The sequence below is a fragment of the Heterocephalus glaber genome, unplaced genomic scaffold (assembly GCF_053883595.1).
Source record: "Heterocephalus glaber isolate CG9 unplaced genomic scaffold, H.glaber_assembly_v1.0 deba00001463, whole genome shotgun sequence".
In the NCBI taxonomy this organism is placed as follows: Eukaryota; Metazoa; Chordata; class Mammalia; order Rodentia; family Bathyergidae; genus Heterocephalus; species Heterocephalus glaber.
This window is the reverse complement of record NW_028258310.1, coordinates 829,649-856,145: the sequence shown is the minus strand read 5'-3', so window position 1 is coordinate 856,145 and position 26,497 is coordinate 829,649. Positions and strand designations below refer to the sequence as shown.

Genomic DNA, 26,497 nt, shown 5'->3' with positions numbered 1-26,497 from the left:
CTCCCATTCTGTCTCTCCCTCGTATCCATGCTCTGCCGCCAAGGGCATCTCAACCTCCCAGGTTTAAACATGGATAAACATTATGTGGTGTTGTTTATAGTTGAATAAGGAAAAGGAGTGGCTCCCTCAACCTGTATGTTTCTAATTATATTGAATCCCTTCAGGCCAGGGATTTAGCTCAGTGGTGATGCCGCCTGCCTCGAAAGCGCAAGGTCCCAAATTGGATCCCCAGAGGCAAAAAAAGTCCTTCAACCTTTAAGTAGAATTGAAATTTCTCCCTGGGCACCCATTAGTCCCTGTGTGTTTTCCTATACCTATCACATCGTTTTGTGCTCACAGAGGCTTTCCCATCACCCCTAAAGAGAATTTGGGGACCCTTAATCTCAGGGACAATTTCTTCTTTGACTTTGGATCCTGAGTAGCTATTAGTTATCTATTGCTATAAAACAAATTATACAAAATTTAGCAGTGTAAAACCATAAATATTTATTCTCTCTTGATTTCTATGCATCAGGAATCCACTTGCAACTTGGCCAGGTGCCTCTGACTCAAGATTCTTCACTTGGCTACAATCAGGATAACCACCAGTACTGCAGTCATCTCAGGCCTCATCGGGGAGAGACCCTGCTTCCTAGCTCACCTGTGGATGGCAACAGGCCTCAAGCATGCTGGCTGTGGACCGAAGACCTGACTTCCTCTCTCATACAGCAAGTCACCTTTCATCTTGCTTACCTCAGAAAAAAGACTATGAGAAAGACAAAATGAAAACTCTAAGAAAGACAGAACACTAGAAGTGGGGATGTGGCTCAGTTGTAGAGTGTCTGCTTAGAATGTACAAGGCCAGTACCACGCGCACACACACACACACACACACACACACACACACACAGACAGACACACACGTGTACTTATTGGAAGAAAAAGGAAAATAGAGACTTAAGAGAAAATGAGAGAATGAGCAAGACAAAAGCCAAAGTCCTTTGTAACCTAATCTTAGAAGCATACCTTTTTTTTTGTATTTTGTTTATTAGAAGTCCACACTGAGAGGGACAAGTAAAACAAGCTCATGAATGATAAAAAATGGAGATATTGGGGGCCATTTTACATGTCACCACAAGGCTCCATAGGGTTCGGCGCTTATAAACACTATTAATACATCAATGAATGAATGAATGATGCTCATTTATTAGATGACTATGAGGAAGGCATAGATTTAGTGGTAGAAGCTATTGGTGCATGGGAAAGACTAAAGTAGTCAGTGTGGCACAAACCTAAAGAGTTTTTAAGAAGCAGGCAAAGATCTGCCTATAGTGGCACATACCTGTAATCCCAGCACTGTGGAGGGTGAGGCAGGGGGAATCTCAAGTCTGAGCCCTGCCTGACCTACTTTGGAAGAGCCTGTCTCAAACAAACGAAGGAACAAACAAAAACAGAAAAAGGAATCAGGAATAGAAATACTTGCCATAAAGAAAACTGAAAAATAGCAGACAAATAGGAAACAGTTTTGAAATTAAAGAACAAAGCATAAGAGTGTTTGTAGAATCACTTGCCTTAGGTAGAGAAGTAGGATAATAAATAAAAGGGAGACTGGGCTGGGCTTAGTGGCTCCATCTATCCTCCACCCTTGGGAGGCTGAGGCAAGAGGATTACAAGTTCTAGCCCAGCCTGGGCAATTTAGCAATTTTTTGTCTCAGAATAAAAATTTTAAAAGGGGAGAGGTTGTAATTCAATACAAAGGCATTAGATTTAATACCCAAAACTGGGAGACAAAAAAAGGTGAATCCCAAAAAACTGAATGTAGCAAGCTGTGATGGTAATTTTATGTGGTGATTTGCCTGAGCCATGATTCCCAGATATTTGGTCAAATGTTATTCTAGATGTTTTTGTGAAGATTTTCTGGCATGAGATTAGCATTTAAATTAGTGGTTGTGCAGGCCCTTAATCCTAGCACTAAGGAGGCTGAAGCAGGAAGATAGCCACAAGTTCGAGGCCATAAACTACATAGCAAGACTCTCAAAAAAACCCAAAAAACAAACACAAAAAAGTATTTAAATCTGCCAACTTTGAGTAAAGCAGATTATCCTCCACAATGTGGGAATACCATAGGAAACAAAGTCTAACCTCACCTATGCAAGAAGGCTGACTGACTGTGGACTCTAACTTTATCCTCTCAGTCTCTATCCCCAATCAGATTTGGGGCTTGCAATGCCTACACAATTGGGTAAAATAATTTCTCTTTCTTTCTCTCTCCTCTTCCTCTCTCCCCCACACACATAACAGGCACAGACCCTGGGCAATACCTTGCTGAAAATACAGGCTCATGTGTGTGTGAAGAGACTGGAAGTTTTTTCTTTTTTCTTGAGATAGGGTTTCTATAGTCCAGGCTGGCCTTGAACTTGCTATGTAGCCCAGGCTAACCCCAAACTTGTGTTCTTGCTGCCTCAGTCTCCTGAGTGCTGAGATTATAGGTGTATGCCACTATACCCAGCTGAGAATTTTATATAATAAAGGAAAAAATGTCTAAAGAGAGCAAAACACCATATAGAGCCAGGTGTAGTGGCACACACCTGTAATGCCAGCACTCAGGAGACTCAGGCAGGAGGATGTCATGAGTTCGAGAACCATCTGGGCTACATAGCAAGACCCTATCTCAAAAAAAAGAGAAAATACCATATAGGGATATAACACACAGGGATGAGATCTGAAATGCAGTAATGGGATAAAGAGCAAGTGGAGGAATATGTGTTCAGGTAGAAAAAGGGTGCCTCCTCTGAGAGTGACAAAAAGAAAATGAGAGTTTGTATGTCAGCTATTATTACATATCAAACTGTCCCCAAAAACTTAACAAACTATTTGAAAACTTAGTAATTGAAAACAACTATAATTTATTATTTCTCATGAATTTTCAGTTAGCTAGACAGTTCTACCATACCATATTTGCCAAATATTTTTTTTCAGGCTTCTTCATGCACTGTGGTCAGCTAGATGAACTAGGGTGACATTGACTCAGCCAGCTTAGCTCCCTTCCATGTGTTCTCACACTCCAGCAGTCTAGCTCAGGCTTCTTTTAAGGTGCCAGAGGGGTTCCATACAGAATGCATGTACTTGTACTTCACAGAAAGAAGTTACATGGCTATACTCAGTATCAAAATAGGAAGAGACTACAAAACTTTAGGGCATAGGATATGGGAAATGGAGGCCATTAATGTGGATTACCAGAGGTACATGTGTACATAAGTTTATTGTAAATATAAGGGCAGAAAATGGAAGAAATCCCACACCCAAAGCAATATATTTTTTCCTATGAAGGAAGAAAGGTTATTACTAAGAGATAAGAAGTCAGCAGCATGACACAAGGAAATTAAAGGAGGCTGTCAGTAGATTGTGTGATGAGCGGGAAAGAATATTCACCAGGGACATATGAGGGATTGGCAAATAGTATTGAAAGCTTAAAGTAAGTGGAGATCATAGGTGCCTGGTAGAAATAATCTCTGCATTTGTGTGATTTTCTCCAAAGCCTAGCAATGTTGGTATAGGAGTAGAGGTGGAAGGTTTGATTCATGTTTAGGCTTCTAAGCATGGTGTTAGTGGAGGGACAGAGGGCTTAGACTTTTGAAGCATCTCAACATTAACAAATGATCAGAAATATGTGGTTTCAATGACAAGAAAGGATATTAGGTAGCCTATATCTCAAAGAAGGAAGGATTTTTTTTCAAGAGTATTAAAAATGATGCTATAGCCAGGCATGGTGGCACACGCCTGTAATCCCAGCACTTGGGAGGCTAAGGCAGAAGGATCATCATGAGTTCAAGGCCTGCCTGGACTACACAGTGAGACTCTGTCTCAAAACAAAACAAAACAAAACAAAGATGCTATAGAGACGTCTGAGGAGGTGGTAGAGTAGTGAATAGCAGAGAAACAGCCACTCAAAAATTTGGTGTCCAGACACTGGAATATAGCAATGTGAGGAAGACAGGAAGGAGGAAAGTGGGTCCCTGGACCTAACAAGGATCTGAAGCAAGAATTGAAGCCCATGGATAGAGCAAGGAGAAAGATATCAATGAAGAAGAAGGAAGTGGAAAGAGGTGCTTTCTCCCTCAGTCCTGATTCACTGTGTAGGAAGGGCTGCTCAAACCTACAGATGCATGGTGATGACTGGTGACTCCAGAGGCCTCCACGGAGAGAAGCACCAGTGGAATGGAGCAGTGGATGCAGCAGACTGCAGTGGCTGGTGAGTTATTTGGGTTCAGACGTCCCCCAGTAGAGGGTGATAGGCCAGTAGCCATTGTAGAGAAGGGCCAGTTGAGCTCAGAAATCAGAGCAGCTGTAGGTGGGCTCCATCAGGTTTAAAGTGGAAGTGCAAGAGGCTAAGGAATGAAGTTCAAGCCAGCAGGAGGCGCAGTGTTGCAGGCTGAACAAATTGGGTTCTAGCCTCACAGCCTGAGCTTCAAAACTGAAGGTGCAGGTTTACTGGGATTATCCACTATCCCGAAGGAAATCTACAGATGGCTTGTTGGGATTAATCAACATAGATCTGGGCTCTTTGTGCCCAATTTGTCTACAGTGATAGCAGAGATATGCTTTGAAGTGGACATTTTTTCCTTATTTTTTTCCTTCTTTTGTTTTGTTTTGTTTTTCATTGTTTGTTCTTGCTTTTATATAACCATGAAGATTGTTTCTAGTTGGTTTTTTTTTTTGGTACCGGGGATCGAACTCGGGTCCTTGCGCTTGTGCAACAGGTGGCAAAACCAATGTTTCTAGTTTTTTGTAGTTGTTCTTATTGTTCTGTTCCTATTTATTTTTATTTCTTCCTTCTCTCTTTCCCTCTTGTCTTATTTACAAGGTCCACAAAGTTTGTGTAATCTTCCTTTGTCCACCAGCTTTTCTTCTAATCTCTTCCTCCTCTTTTATTTCTCCATTGTTTTCCCTTAAACCCTTTTAAATTTTCTCCCCTGAGGGTAAAAATCACCATACTGATAGCGTACTTACTGTATACAATTTTCTGGGTTGTTTTAGACTTTGTTGTATAACCATAAATCTAGTTCATACAATTAAAGGTGACAAATCAATAGTTACCACAGTTTGTCATATTCTATGCTGTGTTTGATACTATTGTTATTGCTGATTGTACTACTTTAACCAGGGAGACATAATTGTCCTACTCAGTTGTTCTTTCTGGTTCACCAAGACTGCAATTGCCTAGACTCATAAACAATACCATAGGCCAATGCCAAAGAACTAGGGGCTAGGCCAAATTGGCAGCAACTTCTTATCTGCAATAATTTGAAGAGGTAGGATCTTGCAACAGACTCAAAACTCAAAAGCCAGCCACACCTAGAAGACATCTCTGGGAAGTTGTCATTTCCTAAGTGTTCTAAATACTGGCAATAAAGCTACTTACCATATGTAATTTAAAAGCATCAACCCATCAGTAACTTGAAAGAAAGAATGAACAAAAGAAAGAAAGGAAGAAAGAAAGAAAGAAAGAAAATCCGAAGACACTTAAGTAAGATGCAACTCCAAACTTCCAAAGGCAAACCCAGGGAGCAATGAGGTGGAAAAATTTGAAATCCACCCACAGGGACTCTCTGAAGTAGTAATATCACAAGTAACAAAGCAGATGAATGAGGCTGTAGAAAAAAATAAAATCAGAGATAGTTTCTCAGATAACTACAGAGATGATGAGCATACTGTAAGACGTGATTAGTGACTTTGGAGCAGATACAGATTAAAAAAATAGAGGAGCTTAAGAAAAGAATGGAAACCATTAACACCCAACATAGGAAAGAAATGGAATCCATGAAACAGATTCAAACAGATATCACAGAGATTAAAAATTCCATTGAGAGACCCCAGCTAGGCTATTCGGTCAGAACGGTCGCCCTTGGCTGCGCCCTGCTCTGTCCAGCTCACTCTGGCCACTTGCATCCAGGAGACTGTGAGGACCCCCCCCAGGCATGCCCACCAGCCCCCAGCTTAGCCGCTCCCGTGCCTGCAACAACAGGTCCTGCCCTCCAGCACCCCCCCACCACCTCTAGGCTCCTGGCTGTACAGCCACCTAGTTCCACACTACAGAGGCACAGGGAGACATAAAGGCCATTGTCCTGAGCTGCAGAAGTGAACAACAGAGAGAGGGCCTCTCTCAGGCTCCCTGATGAAAACTGAAGCCCACTGGAAAAGTGAAGAGAATCTCTGCAATAAAGGTATGCCAGACCACCATACTTGGTAAGTTGGAGGGATCATCACCTCCCATTTGAACCTGGACTATCTTCAGGAGAAAGGCAGCTGGAACCTGTAATAGAACCTTGTAGGGTTCAACCCTGCAGGAGGACAGGGAGCTCAACTTGGGACCTGCAGCCAGAAATCTGCTTGAATCTCATGGGTCTGCAACTGTCTTACTGAGACTCATTGACTTATAACTGCACACTGCTACCCACATTGTTCATTGTGATAGCAGAGATATACCCTGAAGGAGGCCCTTCATTCTTATTTTTTATTTGTTATTTTCAAAATTACTACTATTTTTTGTTCTTATTTTTTATTTTTTTTCCTTCTTTTTCTTCTCTTTAAAATTTTTTTTTCTTTTCTTTCTTTCACTGTCCCTTGTTCCCTTGCTGTCCCACATTGTTCTTCATCTCCCTTTTTTTGTTTTTGTTCTGGCCCTAATTTGTATTTCTTTATTTTTCTTTTCTTCTCTTTTTCCTTCTCTCATCTGTGCCCTCTGGCCTCACTGCTAAGCTTCCCCTATTCCTCTATCTACATATTCCTCCCTCCCCAACTCCTTCTAACTCCCCATCCCAAAGGGTAAAGATGCTATATTGAAGAGTTTATTCACTATAAACATATGTTGGATTGGTCCTTGACCTTGATTTAACTCACACAGTTGAAGGTGGTAAGGTAATAACCACCACAAATTATCATTTTCTACAAGGTACTTGATGCTATTGTGTTCCTGATTGTATGACTTGGGTTAAGGTGTTGTGATTGATCTAATCAGTTGTCCTTCCTGGTATAATGAAAATGAGATAGCCTCAGGGCCATTAGAGACTCAAAACCTAAAGACCAGCTAGATCTGGAAAACACCTCTGAGAAGCAGTCATTCCATAAGGGTTTTAGATACATCAACAAAGATACTTACAGTAAGCAACTTCAAAGTATCAACCCAGGAACTAAACCAATGACAGTACCAAAAACAAAAATGAGAAGACATTTAATCAAGGCACATACTCAGACTTCCACCTCACAAAAGGCAAATCCTGAGGGAAACGAGGTGGAAAAGTCTAATAATTAACCACCTGGACACCCTGAACTCATAGCACAGGAAGTAACAAAACAGAGGAATGAGGCTCTAGAAAAATTCAAAGCAGAAATAATCTCCCAGATAACTACAGAGATGGTGAGCAGAGTGAAAGACATGATTAGAGGCTCTAGAACAGAAACAGATAAAAAAATAGATGAGCTCAGAAACATGCTGGAAGCCATGAATGCCCAGCATAAGAAAGAAATGGAAACTGTGATCACCCAACATAAGAAAGAAATGGAATCCATAAAACAGATTCAAACATATTCAGGATATTAAAAACTCCACTGAAAGCATGCATAGCAGATTAAGGGAATGTGAAGATAGAATATCAGATATATAAGACAGGGTTGTGGTTAAGGACTATGAAAACAGAGATTCCTTAAAAATAGTAAGGGATCATGAGAAATCAATTCAGCAGCTGCTAGATGATGCAAAGAAGAATGGCATAAGACTGATAGGAGTCCACAAAAAACCGGAGGAAGTACAATTGACATAAAAAAAAATGTTCACAGAAGTAATAGTAGAAAAGGTCCCAGACAGAGGTCGAGAATTGGACATACAGATAAGTGAGGCATATAGAACTCCAACTAACCATGATCAAAAAAATCTATGCCTAGACATATTATCGTCAAGATCCCAGAAACCCAACAGAAGAACAAAATCCTACAAGCAGTTAGAGAAAAGAAACAAATCACCTACAAAGGAAAGCCCATCAGAATCACAGCAGATTTTTCAACTCAAACTCTCAATTCAAGGAGAGCCTGGAGTGATGTATTTCAAGCCCTAAAAGAAAATAACTTCCAACCTAGACTGTTGTACCCTGAAAAATTATCTTTCAAGATCAATGGGGAAATTAGACACTTCCATAACAAAGAACACCTGAGAAATTTCATGAACACCAAACCAGTGCTCCAAACAATTCTAAGCAATAACCTAGAAAAAGACAATGAAGGTCACAACTCCATGAGGCCCAAAAGAGGGAAGCCACCAGGCAAGGTAAGAAACTAAGGGGAAAGGGGGAAAAAATAAGAAATAAAAGAGCCAACAATAGTAAAATATCATGACAAGGATGAGTCAATATCTCTCAATTATAGCTATCAATGTTAATGGTCTCAATTCACCAATCAAAAGAAATAGACTGACAGAATGGATTAAGAAGCAAAATCCAACAATATGCTGTATACCAGAAACACACCTAACTCAAAACGAAATACATAGACTGAAAGTAAAAGGATGGAAAACAGTTCTCCATGCCACAGGAACCCAGAAAAAAACAGGGTAGCAATTTTATTTGCAGACAAAGTAGATTTCAAACCAAAACTAATTAAGAGAGACAAAGATGGTCATTACATCCTTGTCAAGGAAACAGTCCAAGAGGAAGAGATGACAATCATAAATACATGCGCACCAAAAATGAATGTCCCCAGCTATACAAAATAAACATTAATGGACATGAAAAACCAAATAAGCATTAATACATTGGAGTGGGGGACCTCAATACCCCATTATGACAAATAGACAGATTATCTAGACAAAAAATTAACAACAAAATTCTAGAACTGAACCAAGTTATTGAACAAATGGACTTAATAGATTTTTACAGAGTGTTCCATCCCACAAAATCAGAATACACATTCTTTGTGGCTGCACATGGGTCTTCTCCAAAATAGACCACGTAATAGCTCATAGGACATGTCTAAGTAAATGTAAAAGAATTGAAGTTACCCCCTGCATATTATCAGATCATAGTACAATAAAATTGGAGAACAATGCCATAAGAAACTGTAAAACTCACACAAACACATGGAAATTAAACACCCTCCTGAACAACCAATAAGTCACAGAGGAAATTAAAGAAGAAATTAGACAGTTTCTACAAGTAAATGATAATGCCAGTACAACATACAGGAATCTGTGGGACACAATGAAAGCAGTTCTACATGGGAAATTCATAGCAGTGAATGCCCATATTAGGGCAACAGAGAGAACTCAGTTAAATAACCTAATGGAAAACCTCAAGCTCCTAGAAAAAGAAGAGCATAACAAAAACCCAAAGCTCGTACAAGAGAGGAAATTATAAAGATCAGAGCAGAAATCAATGCAATGGAGACTAAGAGAATGATATAAAAAAATCAATGAATCAAAGACTTGGTTTTTCGAAAGAATAAATAAAATCAATAAACCCTTAGCCAACCTGATCAAAAAAGGGAAAGAAAAGGCTCAAATCCATGCAATTAACAATGAAAAAAGTGAAGTCACAACAGACCCAGCAGAAATCCAGAGGGTCATCAATACCTACTTCAAGAACCTCTACTCCAATAAAATGGAAAACATGGAAGAAATGGACAAATTCCAAGATACATACAAATTGACAAAGTTAAATGAAGAAGATACAGAAATTCTAAACACTCCAATTATAATGAGTGAAATTGAAAATGGAATAAAAAATTTACCAACAAAGAAAAGCGCAGGTCCCTGATGGCTTCACTGCTGAATTCTACAAGACATTTAAAGAACTAATGCCATTACTCTTTAAACTCATCAAGGAAATTGAAAGGGAAGCAGTTCTTCCAAATTCATTCCTGGAAGCAAGTATTACTTTGATTCCAAAACCAGGGAAAGACCTAACCCAAGAAGAGAACTACAGGCCAATCTCCCTAATGAATGTAGATGCAAAATTCCTCAACAAGATACTGGCAAACAGAATACAAAGGATCATCAAGAAGATCACACACCCTGACCAAGTCAGGTTTATCCCCACGATGCAAGAATGGGTCAACATTTGTAAATCAATGAATGTAATACACTATATTAACAGAGTCAAGAACAAAAACCATATGATCATCTCAGTAGATGCAGAAAAGTCATTTGACAAAATCCAACACCCATTCATGATAAAAACCCTACAGAAAATTGGAATAGAAGGTCTTTATCTCAACTTGATTAAGGCTATCTGTGCAAAACCAACAGTCAGCATCATACTAAATGGTCAAAAACTGACAACTTTCACACTAAAATCAGGAGAAAGACAAGGATGCCCACTATCACCACTCCTGTTCAATATAGTTCTGGAAACATTAGCCACAGCAATTAGAAAAGAGAAAGAAATAAAAGAAATAAAGATAGGAAAGGAAGAAGTTAAACTGTCATTATTTGCTGATGATATGATACTTTACATACAAGACCCAAAATACTCTGCCAAAAGACTTCTAGACTTAATCGACAGATTCAGTAGAGTAGCGGGGTGTAAGTTCAACACTCAAAAAAAAATAGCCTTTTTATATACAAATAATAGACTCACTGAGAGAAATTAGGGAAACAATTCCTTTTACAATAGCAACCAAACAAATGAAATATCTAGGAATCAATCTAACAAAAGAAACAAAAGACCTCTACACTGAAAACTATAGCATTCAGAAAAGGGAGATTGAGGAGGATATAAGAAAATGGAAAGACATCCCTTGTTCTGGGTAGGAAGAATCAATATAATGAAAATGGCCATACTTCCAAAATTGCTATATAGATTTAATGCAATGCCAATTGAAATTCCAGCAATATATTTCTCAGGATTAGAGAAAACAGTACAAAAATTCATTTGGAACCAGAAGAGACCTAGAAGAGCAAAAGAAATTCTAGGCAACAGAGACATGGCTGGGGGTATTACAATCCCCAACTTGAAACTATACTACAAAGCTGCTGTGACAAAAACTTCATGGTACTGGCCAAGAAACAGACACAAGGATCAGTGGAATAGATTAGAAGATGCAGAAACAACTGCAGATATACTCAGCCACCTCACCTTTGACAAATGAGCCAACTACTCTCATTGGAGGAAAGATAGCTTATTTAATAAATGGTGTTGGAAAAACTGGATTTCAACCTACCAAAGATTAAAACTAAACCCATACCTATCACCATGCACTAAACTAAATTCAAAGTGGATTAAAGATTTCAATATTAAGACAGAAGTGTTAAATTTGCTGGAAAATAATTATGTAGAACTCTTGAAGACATTGGCATAGGAAAAGACTTTATGAACAAAACCTCAGTAGTACGGGAACTAGCACAAAGAATCAACAGTTGGCATCTCATCTTATTAAAAAGCTTCTGCATTGCAAGAGAAACCACCACCAGAGCTAAGAGACAATCTACAATGTGGGAAAAATTTTTCAGCAGTTGTACCTTAGACAAAGGACTACTATCTAAAATATATAAAGAATTAATGACAATCAGACCCCCCAAATTCAAAGACCCAATTCAAAAGTGGGCACTGAAATGAACAGACATTTCTCAGACAAAGAAGTAAAAGTAGCAGATAAGTATATGAAAAAATATTCAACATCACTGGTTATTCTAGAGATGCAGATGAAAACAACCCTGAGATTCCACCTCACCCCAGAAAGAATGGTTGTTATCATGAAATCATCCAATAACAAATGCTGGCGGGGGTGTGGGGAGAAAGGAACCCTTCTCCATTGTTGTTGGGAGTGCAGACTGGTGCAACCATTGTGGAAATCAGTATGGAGATACCTCAAAGAACTAGGACCAGAGGTCCCATTTGACCCAGCTATTCCCCTGCTGGGTATCTTCCTAAAAGAATTAAAAGAATCATACCACAGTGATGTATGTGCACCCATGTTTATAGCGGCACAATTTTTAATAGCTAAATCTTGGAAACAGCCCACATGCCCATCAACTGGAGACTGGATATAGATGTGTTTTTGTTATAAAATGGAATACTACTCAGCCATAAAGAATGAGAAGCTAGAGACATTTATAGCTAAATGGATGCATATTGAGGCCTTACTCTTAAGTGAAATAAATAGGACACACATGTGTAAATACCGAATAGTTTCTCTTGTGTGGGAAACCGAAAGTGTAATTAAGGATTAAAATGATTAAAATGAATACTTGATAATTTGAAATTCAAAGAAAAGTTTCAAAGGGTTAGGGGTGGCAGGCGGGGAAAGGGAGAGATCAGAGTTACAGGCTGGAATCTCAAAAGAATCCATATATAGAGTATGTTTAAAACTATAGGAAGAGATGTAGATAGAGTCTAGGCTGGAGCTCATCAGTGAGTTGGGAATGTAGAGTCACTGAGATCAAAGGAGAGAAAGGTATGTTTCTAGAAGAAGCACATACAACTATGTATAGTACACAGTACTCAATAGTGTGATAAATGACTGTTACTGTTTTAGGTAGTTAACATGCTGTGCTTTTCATCCTTTAGAGCATAATCCTACTTATATAAAAGCGTTTACTGTAAAACAGTGTGCTGGTATGCCAGTGGTAGCCTCATGTATCTCATGTTTAACTGCATATTTGGATAATAGTAAGGGGCCATCACAGATGATTGATGTATACCTTTTCAGTTTGCATTTAGAAATTGGCCCTCTGTGTGGTACTTTGCGAAACACATGGATGAAATTGCCTAATAACATATTTCTCAGATTATTTTTCCATCATGTGTCACATGACTGTATTTAAATTTAAATTTTAAAAAATTTGGCCTATGTGGAGTATACTAGTTAATTAGAATTTTTTCTCCAGACCACTATTTGTTCAATATTAGTTTTGAAAATCTTTCTAAAACAAATCACATCTTCAGATGTCTTGTTAATGCTTGAGATTTATTTTTTAATTATATGGAAAAATGTTTAAGTACTTTTCAGTTTTGCTTTGGTTGAGTTCTATTATGTTTAAATATTATTATAGTTTCTTTTCCCTTGCATTGCTTTTCTTTGAATAATTTTAATTTTTGTATATGTGAGTGTTTAGTGAATGATAATAAAGTTATACATTTAAAAAAATTCCATTGAAAGTATGTGCAGCAGACTGAGCCAATGTGAGGATAGTACATCAGACATAGAAGACACAATTGGGGTTAGTAATAATGAATAGAAAGATCTCTTAAAAATATCAAGGGACTGCAAAAAATTAATCCAACAAATGTTAGATAATGCAAAGAAGAATAGCATAAGATTGATTGGAATGGGGCTAGGCATTTAGCTCAGTGGTGCCACTGCCTGCTGCAGAAGTTCAAGGTTCTGAGTTTGATCCCTGGTATATATAAAAAAAGATTGATTGGAGTCAACAAAAATGCAGGAGATAGCCCAAATGCCATAAAAAACCTGTTCACAGGAGTAATGGCAGAAAACTTCTGAAGTAGGCAAAAAAGAATTTGACATACAAATGAGTGAGGCATATAGAATTCCAGTTAGCAATGATAAAAAACTACAACAAGGCATATAATGTATCTCAAGATTCCAGAAAGTCAATATAAGAACAGAATATTAAAAGCTACTAGAAGAAACAAATCATCTGTAAAGGAAAGCCCATCAGAATCACAGTAGACTTCTCAACACAAATCTTCAAGTCAAGGAAAGCTTGGAGTGAAGTATTTCAAGCCCTGAAAGAAAAAATCTCCAACTCAGATTGATGTACACCACAAAATTATCTATCTAAACTAAGCAATCTAACAAAACTATCTGAAGATCAGAAATGAATGCAATGAAAACTAAAAAAACAATACAAAGAATCAATGAATCAAAGATTTGGTTCTCGGGGCCAGGGATTTAGCTCAGTGGTTCCGGCACCTGCCTCGCAAGCGCAGGGTTCCGAGTTCAATCCCTGGTACCAAAAAAAAGATTTGGTTCTTTAAGAGATTAAATAAAATTGACAAACCTTTAGCCAACCTTGTCAAAAAAAGGAAAGAAAAGACTGAAATCCATATAATTAAGAATGAAAAGGGTGAGATCACAACTTAACCTGCAAAAATCCAGAAGATCATCAATATGTACTTAGAGAAACTGTATTCTAAAAAGATGGAAAATGCAGAAGAAATGGATAGATTCCTGGATACATATGAATTACTAAAACTGAATCAAGAAGATATAAAAATTCTAAATAAACCAATATCAGTCAATGAAATTGAAAATGTAATTAAAAACCTAACGACAAAGAAAGGTCCAGTCCCTGACAGATTCATTGCTGAATTCTACAAGAAATTTAGAGAAGACCTAATGGCACTACTTCTCAAACTCTTCAATGAAATTGAAAGAAAAGCAATACTTACAAATTAATTCCTGAAAGCAAGAACTACCCTGATAACAAACCCAGAGAAGGATTCAATAAAAAAAGACAACTACAGGCCAATTTCCCTAATGAACATAGATGCAAAAATCCTCAATAAGATACTGGCAAACAGAATGTAGCAAATCATCAAGAAGGTTATACACCATGACCAAGTAGGATTCATCTCAGGGATGCAAGGATGGTTCAACATATGCAAATCAATAAATGTAATATACCATATTAACAGATCCAAGGATGAAAACTACATGATCATCTCAATAGATCCAGACAAAGTATTTGACAAACTCTATCACTCATTCATGATAAAAATCCTTCACAAATTGGTATAGTCTTTATCTCAATCTCATAAAAGCCATGTATGACAAACCAACAGCCAACATCATACTAAATAGACAAAAATTGAAATCTTTCACTCTAAAATCAGAAATAAGACAAGGATGTCCATTGTCATCACTCTTATTCAGAATAGTTCTGGAAACATTAGCCAGAGCAATTAGACAAGAGAAAGAAATAAAAGAATAAAGATGGAAAAGAAAGAAGTTAAATTATCATTATTTGCAGATGGCATAATACTCTACATAGAAGACCCCCCAAAAACTCCATCAACAGACTTCTAGATTTAATAACCAAATTCAGTGGCATAGCTGGATACAAAGTGAACACTCAAAAATCAATAGCTTTCTGGTACACAAATAACAAACTCACTGAGAGAGAAATTATGAAAACAATACCTTTCACAATAGTATCCAAAAAACAGAAATACGGATCAATCTAACAAAGGAAATAAAAGACTTTTACATGGAAAACTACAGCACTCTGAAAAAGGAGATCAAAGACAATACCAGAAAATGGAAAGACATCCCTTATTCTTGGCTAGGAAGAACCAATACAGTGAAAATAGTCATACTTCCAAAATTGTTATACAAATTTAATGCAGTCCCAATCAAAATACCAATAGCATATCTCAGAATTAGAGAAAACAATCCTAAAATTCATTTGGAACCAGAAGAGACCTAGAATAGCAAAAGCAGTTCTGGGCAACAAAGGCAAGGCAGAAAGCATCACAATCTCCAACTTGAAAGTATACTATGAGCCAGGCATGGTGGCTTATGCCTATAATTCCAGTACTCAGGAGGCTGAGACAGGAGGATTGCTGTGAGCTTGAGGCCACCCTGGGCTGCATAGTGAGTTTGAAGCCAGCCTGAACTACATAGCGTGACACTGTCTGAAAAAGAAAAGAAAAGAAAACCAACAACAACAAAAAGGAGTTATACTACAAAGCTACTGTGATAACAACAGCAGCATGAAACTACCAAAAAAAAAAAAAAAAAAAAAAACCAGACCCAAGGATCAGTGGATCAGATTAAAAGATATAAAAACAACTCCAGACACACTCAGCTACCTTATCTTTCACAAAGGAGCCAAACACCTTCACTGGAAGAAAGATAGCCTCTTTAATAAATGGTGCTGGAAAAACTGGCTTTCCATATGCCAAAAACTAAAACTAAACATAACTTTCACCATGCACTAAGCTAAAATCAAAATGGATCAAAGATCTAAATATTGAAATAGAAACAGTAAATCGGGCTGGAGATTTAGCTCAGTGGTTTCGCTGCCTGCTGCGCAAGCGCAAGGACCTGAGTTCAATCCCTGGTACCAAAAAAAAAAAAAAGAAACACTAAATCTGCTAGAAGATAGAATACACAGAACTTTCGAAGACATTGGTATAGGCAAAGACTTTATGAATAAAACCCCAACTGCACAGGAAATATCACAAAGAATCAATAACTGGGACTCATCTTATTAAAAAGCTTCTGCACAGTGAGAGAAACCACCAACAGAGCTAAGAGACACCCAGAGTGTGGGAAACATTTTTGTCAGCTCTTCCTCAGACAAAGATCTAATATCCAGAGAAACAAGATGGGGTAAGGAGGTGCTTTTTAAAAATCGTTCATAGACTTCTGGAAAACATAAGATAAATTAAAGTTATTATAACAGTGAAAAAAAGATCTAATATCTTGAATGTTTAAAGAACTCAAAAAATAGACCCCCCCCCAAATTTAAAGATCCAATCCAAAAGTGAGCATCTGAAATGAACAGACACTTCTCTAATGAAGAAGTAGAAAGAGCAAATAAATATATAAAAAAGACGTTCAATATCACTAGTCATTCAAGAGATGCAAATTAAAGCAAAGCTGAGATTCATCTTACTCCAAAATTATGGCTATTATAAAAAAAATCAACCAATAACAAATACTGGAGGGGATTTGGGGAAAAGGGAACCATTCTTCACTATTGGTGGGAATGTAGACTGGTGCAAGCACTGTGGAAATCAGTGTGGAGATTCCTCAAAAAACTAAAACTAGAGCTTCCGTTCAATCCAGCTATTCCCCTTCTTGCTACCTTCCTGAAAGAATTAAAAGCATCATACCACAGCAATATATGCACACCCACGCTTATAGTGGCACAGTTTGTAATAGCTAACTCTTGGAAACAGCCCAAATGCCCATCAATGGATAAATGGATAAAGAAGATGTGGTTTTTTTCTATACAGTGGAGTTCTACTCTGTCATAAAGAAAGATAAGCTTGAGCCCTTTCTAGCTAAATGGATGCACCTTGAGACCATACTCTTGAGTAAGATAAATCAGATACACATGTGTAAATATCACATTGTTTTTCTGGTGTGAGAATACAAAAGTGTAAATAAGGACTAAAATATTATATAAAACATTTTGGGAAATGGGAAGAAAATGTTCAAATGAGAAGGAGGAACAATAGAGGAGGGAAGGGAAAGGAATGATGGGACAAGGAAGAAAAAGAATAGAAGAAAAAAAGAAAACTTTTGTAAATAATGAGGGATGGGGAGGGTAGGAAGATTGGGGGGGAAACGGGATAAAATTAAAAAATAATAGTGAGGGGAAGAGATGTTGAAGGAGGGTGATGGGAAATAAAAGAATCAAGATATATCTTGTACAGGTACAAATTCCCTATGATGAATGTTATCATCATGTATATCTAAAATGTATCAATAGAATTTTTGCTGCAAAACAAATGATGCTGTACTATTGATATTTGGAATCTAATACAAGCTGTATTTTCAATGAAGAGTGACATAGACTCAAAGCAAGAAGGTTTAGGTAACCTCAAGAGGAACTTGATGATATAAGTCCAAAGGCCCTTGATTCAATCCCCAGAGCCAAAAAAAAAAATTATAAAATAAAGTTTAAAAAAAGAAAGTGTGAGCTGGGCATGGTGGTGCCTGCCTGTAATCCCCGTACTCAGGAGGCTGAGGCAGGAGGACCATGAGTTCAAGGCCAGCCTGGGCTACCTAGTGAGTTCAAAGCCAGCCTGAACTACATAGTGAGACCCTGTCTCAAAAAAAAAAAAAGAAAAGAAAACGTGAAGAACATTTGTTTGCATGAGAATCCTGGCTCTAGAAAACACAATGAAAAGTGTGAAGTTGGAAGTCAGCGTGGATGGAAGGGTATTTAGGCATTGATGTTGATGGGAATAGGTCAGGGAGATTGGAGAGACCTTCTTTTAACACAGCCCCAGTGAATGAACAAATAAGTCATTAGGATCTTCTTTGCAATTATGTTGGCAAAAATAGTACTTCGGTCACTTAAGTGAGTATGAAACATTTCCACTAAGTGAAAATATTTAGACTTTTCATTCAAAGGTAATGAGGGACTTCACATTTGTTGAAAAGAAGGAAGGAAAGAAGAGAGGAAGTGAGGGAGGAAGTCAAGCCTAGTGTTCTTTTACTCATAGATTACCATGCAAGTGTCAGCCAACCCCTGCTCAGTAACATTACTAACAGCTGTGAAATGGTTGTACAGTGTGACCCAATGTCTGCATTTCCTGAATGGCAGCAGAGTCCTGCAGGCTAAAACGTCGTTTCGTAATAACTGTATCTTCACTTAAATTTTTTGAACACTATAAAGGGGGTCACTACAGATCACTTCAACACTTTTTCAAGTGTTGAAACAAAAGAATTCTTATTCATTGCTTTCTTGTTCCTGTGCCCCCTCACTCCAGAAAGCTCCTGAAATGAGAATTTTACCCCATGTTTCTGAGCTATTTTTCCTGCTGCCCACCTGCTCCCCATCCCCCTGGCCAGCTGTGTCCCCATGTCCACTACTGCAGTGGTGGCTGACTTCCAGTGCAGCCACGAAGAACCCGCACTCAGAAGCACCCGCACTCAGAAGCACCGTGTGCTTGGTTTAATGCTCTGCCTCTGTCTTGAAAGTCTAAACAATTTTGAACAAAGGACACCGCATTTTCATTTTGTGGTGGACCTGCGAATTACAGTGGACCCTGTACAACCAGCCTGATGTACAAACAACTTGAATTACAACCAGAATTTTAGTTTTAACTTATGAACAAGTCTTGAGTTATGGCCTGAATGCCGGCTGCTTGTGGTTCCAGATGGTCTCAGATACAGATTTAACCTTCAAAGAGTCCTTTAAAGAGCATCCTTTTCTGTGTGGGTTACATTGAGAATCCTGGGCCAGTGTCTCTCTAGGAGCACAGATCTGCCTGTGTATAGCAGAGAGACTTTGAAGGGTGTGTAGAGGAGCCAGAGCCATTACAATCAGCCCTTGGGAGCAAACTGAGTTTGTAAATCAAAGGTCCATTGTATTTGGCCCTCTTGACCCATTCTGCCAGTGAATGTGGCCCTAGGGGTAGTAGCAAGATGATTAACTCTTCTCCTCTAGGGAAGTTGGAGGTTGCTAGGTTCCACTCTCACTGCTTTTCCCAAGAGAATTGACTCAGAGAAACTCATTTCTCTACTGGAAAGAACAAAAATGAATAATCTAGACATTTATATATAAATAATCAGATACAAATTATGACATACATGTGTGTGTGGTTAACTTTATAAAGACTGATGCAAGTATACAAAAGTTTAAAACAATTTTTTTTCAGTAAAACAGAACTTCAGCAATAAAAGAATAGTGGTTGCTTCCAAGAGATACATTTGTGCACTCTAAATTCAAGGGACAGAGTTGGGTGAGCGGAAATGGAATGGCAACTAATAAATATTGAGGAAAGACCTAAGGAAATAGAATGTTGGTGGTCAGGTAGAGAAATTCAAACTCAAACAAAATGAAGCTACACTAAAGTTACTGCAACTGAGGTACAATAGAAGAAATAAAGGTAGGTAGACAGGAGACAAAAGAAAATTGTCATTATAAAATAGTACTTCTAAGAAAACTGCAGCTTCTGCACACAGAATCTCCCAAGCTTCTCTATATCTGTGGTTCATATCTCTGTACTCCCTGGTGTGTTTGTACTTCCTAGGCAAGTTTACACTCTCCTCCAGGACCACTGTACCTAGAGTCCTTAAAGATACTCTAAGTGCATAAATTAACCAAGTTGATAAGGTAAAAAGGCCATTGTCTTTCACTTGTAAATTGAGCACCTGCTTTTGATAGATTAAAAAATTCCAGATTTCAACTCCCCAAAACACATAACATAATCCCAGCTCCAGACCTCAATGTGCCTTTCTTTGAGGGCCCACACTGTATTTTCTGAGTGTGTATATTAATTCTGCCTACTGCATTTCCCAGAAAATAAGGTTGAGTCATATTAATTTTTGTTCTAAAAGACAAAATAGGCAATTTCAAGGGATGTCTTTTTTTAAATACAAATCTACATTTCATTTATTCATGTATAACAATCTACATTTATTGTTATTAATATATAAAAATCTACACTTATTCAAATACAGTCATGTTGTCTTCTGGAACATTGTCATAATTCTTCAAACCCCAAATTCCAACCTGAATTTCTTTTTTTTATTGATGTTAATTATATTGTTTCCATTTCAAAAAATAATCTCTAAGACCAGTATGCTTTTCAGTATAATACAAAAGGATTTTTGCTAATACAAAAGGATTTTTGCTTATAATGTTTACTTATTTTTAATTTACCAAAGTTACAAAATCTATCATCAAAGATAACTGAGAGTATTTGGTTGAAATCTTAGTTGATGGTATTTTCCTGCCTAACTGTGGACTTCATTATAATTATTTTTTTTGGTACTGGGGATCGAACTCAGGTCCTTCCACTTGCAAGGCAGGCTCAGGAAACATTGAGCTAAATCCCTGGCCCTCTAATTGTGGACTTTAAAAGCCTGTTTTCAGCAGCATGATTACACATGCCTTTTGTCTCAGCTCCTCAAGAGGCTAAGGCAGGGGGAATCCTCAGTGAGACCTCATTTCAAACAAAAAACCAAAAACACAACAAAAGTTTGTTTTGTTCTCCTTGCTTTTCTGTAGGTGAAAAAGGCCCTTTTTTGCATTAGTAACCAATGGTGTCTGAGCAGCACAGAGTTCGTAGAGGTTTCAGTCCATAGTAGGTTGGCTCCAAGAAAGGGTGGCAGATGGGTTTCACAGAGGAGAAGCAGTTCATGGCAGGCAGAAGGCAGCAAAGTAGTGAAGCAGTAGCAACAGCATCCTGAATTTCTTGTGACTTCATTTCCTATAGATCTAAAGGCCCCAATCTCTCATGTTCAGCACTAGAGCTTTCCTTAAATGAACACTTCTTATCTACATAGCCTGCTCGTAGTGCATTATCACACCACATGACATGTGAATAATGAAGATTCATATTAGACAGCCATGTCCGTTTATTATCAAGTGTGCACATGATTCATGTACTATGTTGGCAATAAATCTCCAGTTCATCTGTTTACATAGATTAAGTTTATCTCTCATCTAAAATCACCTGCCTGGGTATTTACAAATACTTAGTATAAATTATAGTATCATTTATTTTAAGTAATAATGTCAATAATATTATTTATATTTACATATTAATATTATTATTTTATAATGCAATACATCCATCATGTGTTGCAACAGATGTACTAAAAGTGTCCTTCTTGCTGATGATCTTAACTGGGGCTTATCTTTGGGATAGGTCTTATATTATGAGCATCCTGAAAAAAATCACGGCAGGGCTTATTTTCCATTTAGCTCTAATTTGGGGGGAAATTTGGTAGTAAAATCCTTCTATGCCTCTCACTGACACATTCCGAAATTCTTTATTGTAATGAGAGTCAAATACCTACTATGAACTGAGTTGAGATCTCCACCTCTCTTTGGGGAAACTCTCATTTTTACAGTTCTAGTCATGGATCCTGTCCTATATCAGAGTTATTTTTGTTCCAGTGAAAGATATGTCTTTCTGTCCTTCATTGTCCTTGACTTGGTAGCTTCTCTTTTGTTTTGTTTTTGCAGTACTAGGGATTGAGCTCATGGCCTCTGAGCTGAGCTATATCCCTACCTCTTTTTTATTTTACTTATTTATTTATTTTGGTTTTTCATGGCAGGGTCTCACTATGTAGTCCAGGCTGGCCTTGAACTCTCAGTGATCCTCTTGCCTCAGCCTCCTGAGTGCTATGATTTCAGGCCTGTGCTACTACACCTGGCTTTATTTTTTATTTTGAGACAGAGTCTCACTAAATTGCCAAGGCTGGGCTCAAATTTATTATCTTCCTGCCTCAGCTTCCCAGAGTGCTGGGATTACAGGTGTGCACCAACACACCCTATTGGTTTTTTATATTTTAATAAACTGGCAATGTTTAAGAATCAAGAAATATCACATAAAAATCCACTATTTCTGGCTTCTCATTTAAAAATTATGTCCCAGTGCTTTGTGGGCACACGCTTTCCAGTTCTCCATAGCCCCATGCCACCTCGTTGTCTGTCCAACGTGAATTCATTTCTTCTCCTGCAGCAGACACTGTGGGTCGACCTCTCATATCCACTCCTGCTCCATTCTTCCTCAATAATAAGCACTCGGTTTCAGTAGGCATCATAATAACCCCCAAAAAGTTTTTCTTCTTCCTTCTAGTCAGGAGTGACCATGTGAGTATGTTCTGGCCAGCACAGAGTTGTGTTAAAGAGCACAGGAAGCCATTGTTCTGGATTAAGCTTGTGCACTAGTTCCAGACAGACCAGACTAAAAATCAAACAGAGGCCTGGGCTTATAGTTCAGTGGCAGAGTGCTTGCCTGGCATATTGCAGCCAACTTGGTTTAATCCCCAGCTCAGCCAAAAAACAAACAAAAAACCTAAATACATAAAAATAAAAATGGAGCCACTTACCTCAAAGTTTCACCAAACCAAAACTAAACTTTAATTTGACCTTCAGAGGAATAAGGATTAGAGAGATAACAAACAGCCACATTTCTCAAACAGAAAGGCCAGTTTTATGGACACGTGGCTTTTTTTTGTTTTGTTTTGTTTTGTTTTTGGTACCGGGGATCGGACCCAGGTCCTTGTGCTTGTGAGGCAGACAGTGGAACCACTGAGCTAAATTGCCAGCCCAGAAAGGCCAGTTTTAACTGGCACGAGATGGAAGCTTCCCTGCCTTAATCCCTACACACAAAAGGTAACCTGAAGTAACCTGATGTTAGCCAATCACTCGTCCTGTGACACCTGCTATAGTGGAATAGCATTGCTAATATGTACATTCTCTCAGCCTTTCTCATCTGTTTTTATTTATATGTCTGTTTATTTATTTCCTGTGATTAAAACCCAGGGCCTTGGGGCTGGGGATTTAGCTCAGTGGTTTCACTGCCTGCTGCGCAAGTGCATGGACCTGAGTTCGATCCCTGGTACAAAAAAAACCCAAAAACCCCAGGGCCTTATGTATTCCAGGTCACCACTCTACTGCTGGGCTACACCCTCACCCCCTTAACTATGAAATTTATTTATTTTAATTAAAAAATTTTTATTAGTACACATTTGCAGTACATAATAATTACATTCATCATGGGGAGTTGGTATGTGTACCTAACACATCTTAATTCTTTTTACTTCCCCTTCCATATCTATCAAATTTAAATAGTATTCTATAAATTTTTTTTTTTTTTTTGGTACCAGGGATCAAACTTGGGACCTTGCACTTTCGAGGCAGGCCACGGAACCACTGAGCTAAATCCCCGGCCCAGTGTTCTATAAATACTATTGTACAGTCTTAGTTTTTAATTTAGGAATGCATTGTGAACATTTTCTAATCAATAGTTTTGTTTTCTCCCTCACTTTTTTGGGGAGCAGTTGGTTTTTTGAGAGAGGGTCTTTGTTGTTGTTTTTGTTGTTGTTGTTTTGTTTTTCGAGACAAGGTCTCACTGTGTAGCCCAAGCTTACATGGAACTCACAGTGATCCTCCTGCCTCAGCCTCCCAAGTGCTGGGATTACAGTTGTGCTCCACCACACCTGGCTCATTAGTTTTGTTTTGTTTTACAAATAAGTATTTATCATCTGTGGAGTTTTCTTTTCTAAGGATCCACCATGATTACTTCAGTCTGCGTAGGTGAGAGAGGATGAGGCCGAGGAGGGGAAATGTCTTCCCTTTTCCCCTGTAGCAAGAAGGTGGGATGTGTGCAGATGAAGGCAGATTGCAAAGGGTATTTGTTTGTGATCAAAGCAGAAGAACACATCTGTGTGTTTGATTTTTTTTTTTTTTTTTGGTCTTTTGCTTTGCCCACAGGGTAAAAAGAAGCAAGAGGACAGGGGGAGAAAAAGATCTTCTGGAAATTTGAAAGCAAAAAGTAATCAACTTTCTCTTTCCATGTGAAAGGCAAGCTCAAAAGAAAAACTGACAGCAGCTTGACTGGAGTTTTGTACATATGCCTGATAACTCCAGTAATATTATTGCTATTAAGTGGGAAGTTTGGAAAATACAGAACAAGGAGCAGGGTGAGAGGTCCAGTGCTTGTAGTGGATGTGGCTCGCCTGTGGTCCCAGAACAACACAGTGAGAGTTTGTCTCAGAAAAGATTTGAAGTCCCGACGCCAGCCCCATGGTACTCTGGGGAGGTGACAGATTGGAAGGCTTCTTACATCCAGGACCCTAGCACAGCCCGTACTTTCCTTCACCTTCTCCAAAAGGGGAAAATCACCTTGAAGCCCTGCTAGCCATCTTCCTCAGCTATTTCTCCAGAACTGGACTCTGAACATGGGCTTTGCTGGCTTGGTGTGAGCTTCCTCCATCCCCACTGCAAAACCCTGCCCCTGCATCTTTTATCAGATCCTAGACCAGTCTGTCCAGCTCTGGGATTCTTCGGTTAGCTTCCCATTACTCCCTGCCTTGATCTCTCTCTGACCACTCCCAAGCCACTCCAGGATATTTTGCTAAGTAAATCTTGAGGCTCTGCCTACATTGCAGACCAAATACCTATTAAGAAAAGACTTCTGGAGGAAAATCTAGTTGAAAAAAAATTTTTTTTTTTTGAAACAAGGTCTCACTATATAGTCCAAGCTGGCCTCAAACTCGCAGGGATCCTCCTGCCTCAGCCTCCGGAGTGCTGGGACCACAGGCGTATGCCACCACACCTGGCTTTGGAGGAAAAACTTAGAAACTCAAATTTGAAAAGAACAAAACACACGAGCCATGTCAGAACAGTGAAGAGTCACATGACAAACAAAAGTTATCATGACCAGACAGCCTAAATATATTGAGAACAGTGAAGTGACTGACATGCACGTTTCTTGAGTTTTATCAAAGATGAAGATTAAAATGTCTACATTGTAATTCATGAGAGAATTAGCTATGTGATTCTACCTATTAGTTAAATTATTCAGTGCCTCAATTTCATCATCTGTTAAAAGGGAAGCAATGGTAATACCTCATTTATGATAAAATGACATATAAATGTGGCACATTATATAAATATACAAAGTGTTGCTACTGTATTTTTAACTTACAGAATGATGGGAAGTGAATTTTACTCATTGATATAACTGTGATAACTATAATGAATAAAATATATTTTCACAAAAAATAGTAAAAATACTTTATGCAAAATTCAGTCTAAGGTTTAAATAACAAAGGTAAATTTCCAGCTCAGTGAGGAAAGTCTACAACAGCAAAGCATATTGATCCTGTGTTTCTTTCCGTGGCAACCTGTATCCCAGGTAGATTCTTTCTGTAGATAACATCTGTGTTGCTTGTTTATTTGACCTTCCAACTAATACTTTTCAAGTGTTAAACATATAGGATAAGCAGTCACACAATTAAAAGGTCTGACAGTGTAATTTTTTTTTTTTTTGCTGGGAATTGAATGTAGGCCATTTCCATGGAGCTACATCTCCAGTCCTTTTATTTCTATTTCTATGTTTTATTTTGAGACAAGTTTTCATTAAGTTGCTAAAATTGCCCAAGTGTGCCTCAAACTTGTAATCCTCCTGCCTCAGCCTCCTAAGTGCTGGGATTACAGGTGTGTGCCACCATGCCTGGTAACAATATAATTCTTTTTTTTTTTTGTCCTGGGAATTGAACTCAGGGCCTCGTGTTTGCCAGGCAGGCACTGTGCCGCTGAGCTACATCTTGAGAGATAGTGTAATTCTTTAATGATATTAAGTTTGTCAACTGTAATAATAAAAAAATCAAAATCTATCAATAGCTATTGATGCAAAAGGTAAAGCCAGTTTCTTTGCTTATATATGCCAGTCTTAAATAAATGAACATGCTTGTGCTCTAACAACAGATTTGTTTTTAACAGAAATGTGGAAAGTGTCATAAATCTTAATGTTCACATACCATTAAATTTTTTTTTTTTTTTTTTGGTACCGGGATCGAACTTGGGTCCTTGTGCTTGTGAGGCAGGCACCCCAGCCCCACAAAGCATTACTTTAAAATGATACATATTTGAAAATATAAAAGGCTACCACGTTTAGTAAAATGTATTGTTCTTGTTCTTAAGGAATTTACAATATGAAATTTATTATATGTAAGGACAAACAAATATGAAAAATTTTTTTAAAAGAAAATGTTAAAAGTGCTGGGGGGGTCAGTTTAATGAGATTAAATTCTTGTCCACAGAGTTTAGGGGAAAGGAAATAATGGCAGAAAGCAGGGCCATCACCGAAGGACATAAGGATGTCAGAAAAGATGGTCACAAACTGGTGTCAGCAATAAGGACGCCAGATAAGCAGGCTCCAGGAAGTTAATGTGTATTCATCTGAGGCCCAGGGGTCTATGTCTTGGCAAGAACAGGAATTTTGAAAGAGCTCAAAGGTCAAGTTACAAAGCTGAAGAAGGGGACAGCCTTTTTGTGGCATTTTCCAGTATTCAGAAAAAATGT

The 26,497-nt window shown here is 38.2% G+C and overlaps 1 long non-coding RNA gene across 2 annotated transcripts in view; it reads left to right on the top strand.

Moving 5' to 3' along the window:
* The window catches only part of LOC110351114 (uncharacterized), a 62,988-nt gene that overhangs the window by 2,123 nt on the left and 34,368 nt on the right, over window positions 1-26,497 (top strand). The window contains exon 3 of one of the 2 annotated variants that reach the window (XR_015438809.1): window positions 515-4,231. This is a non-coding gene — a long non-coding RNA (uncharacterized LOC110351114). Of the gene's footprint in view, window positions 1-514; window positions 8,313-26,497 lie in introns of those variants that run through there. The other variant, XR_002398202.2, reaches the window with a different exon arrangement.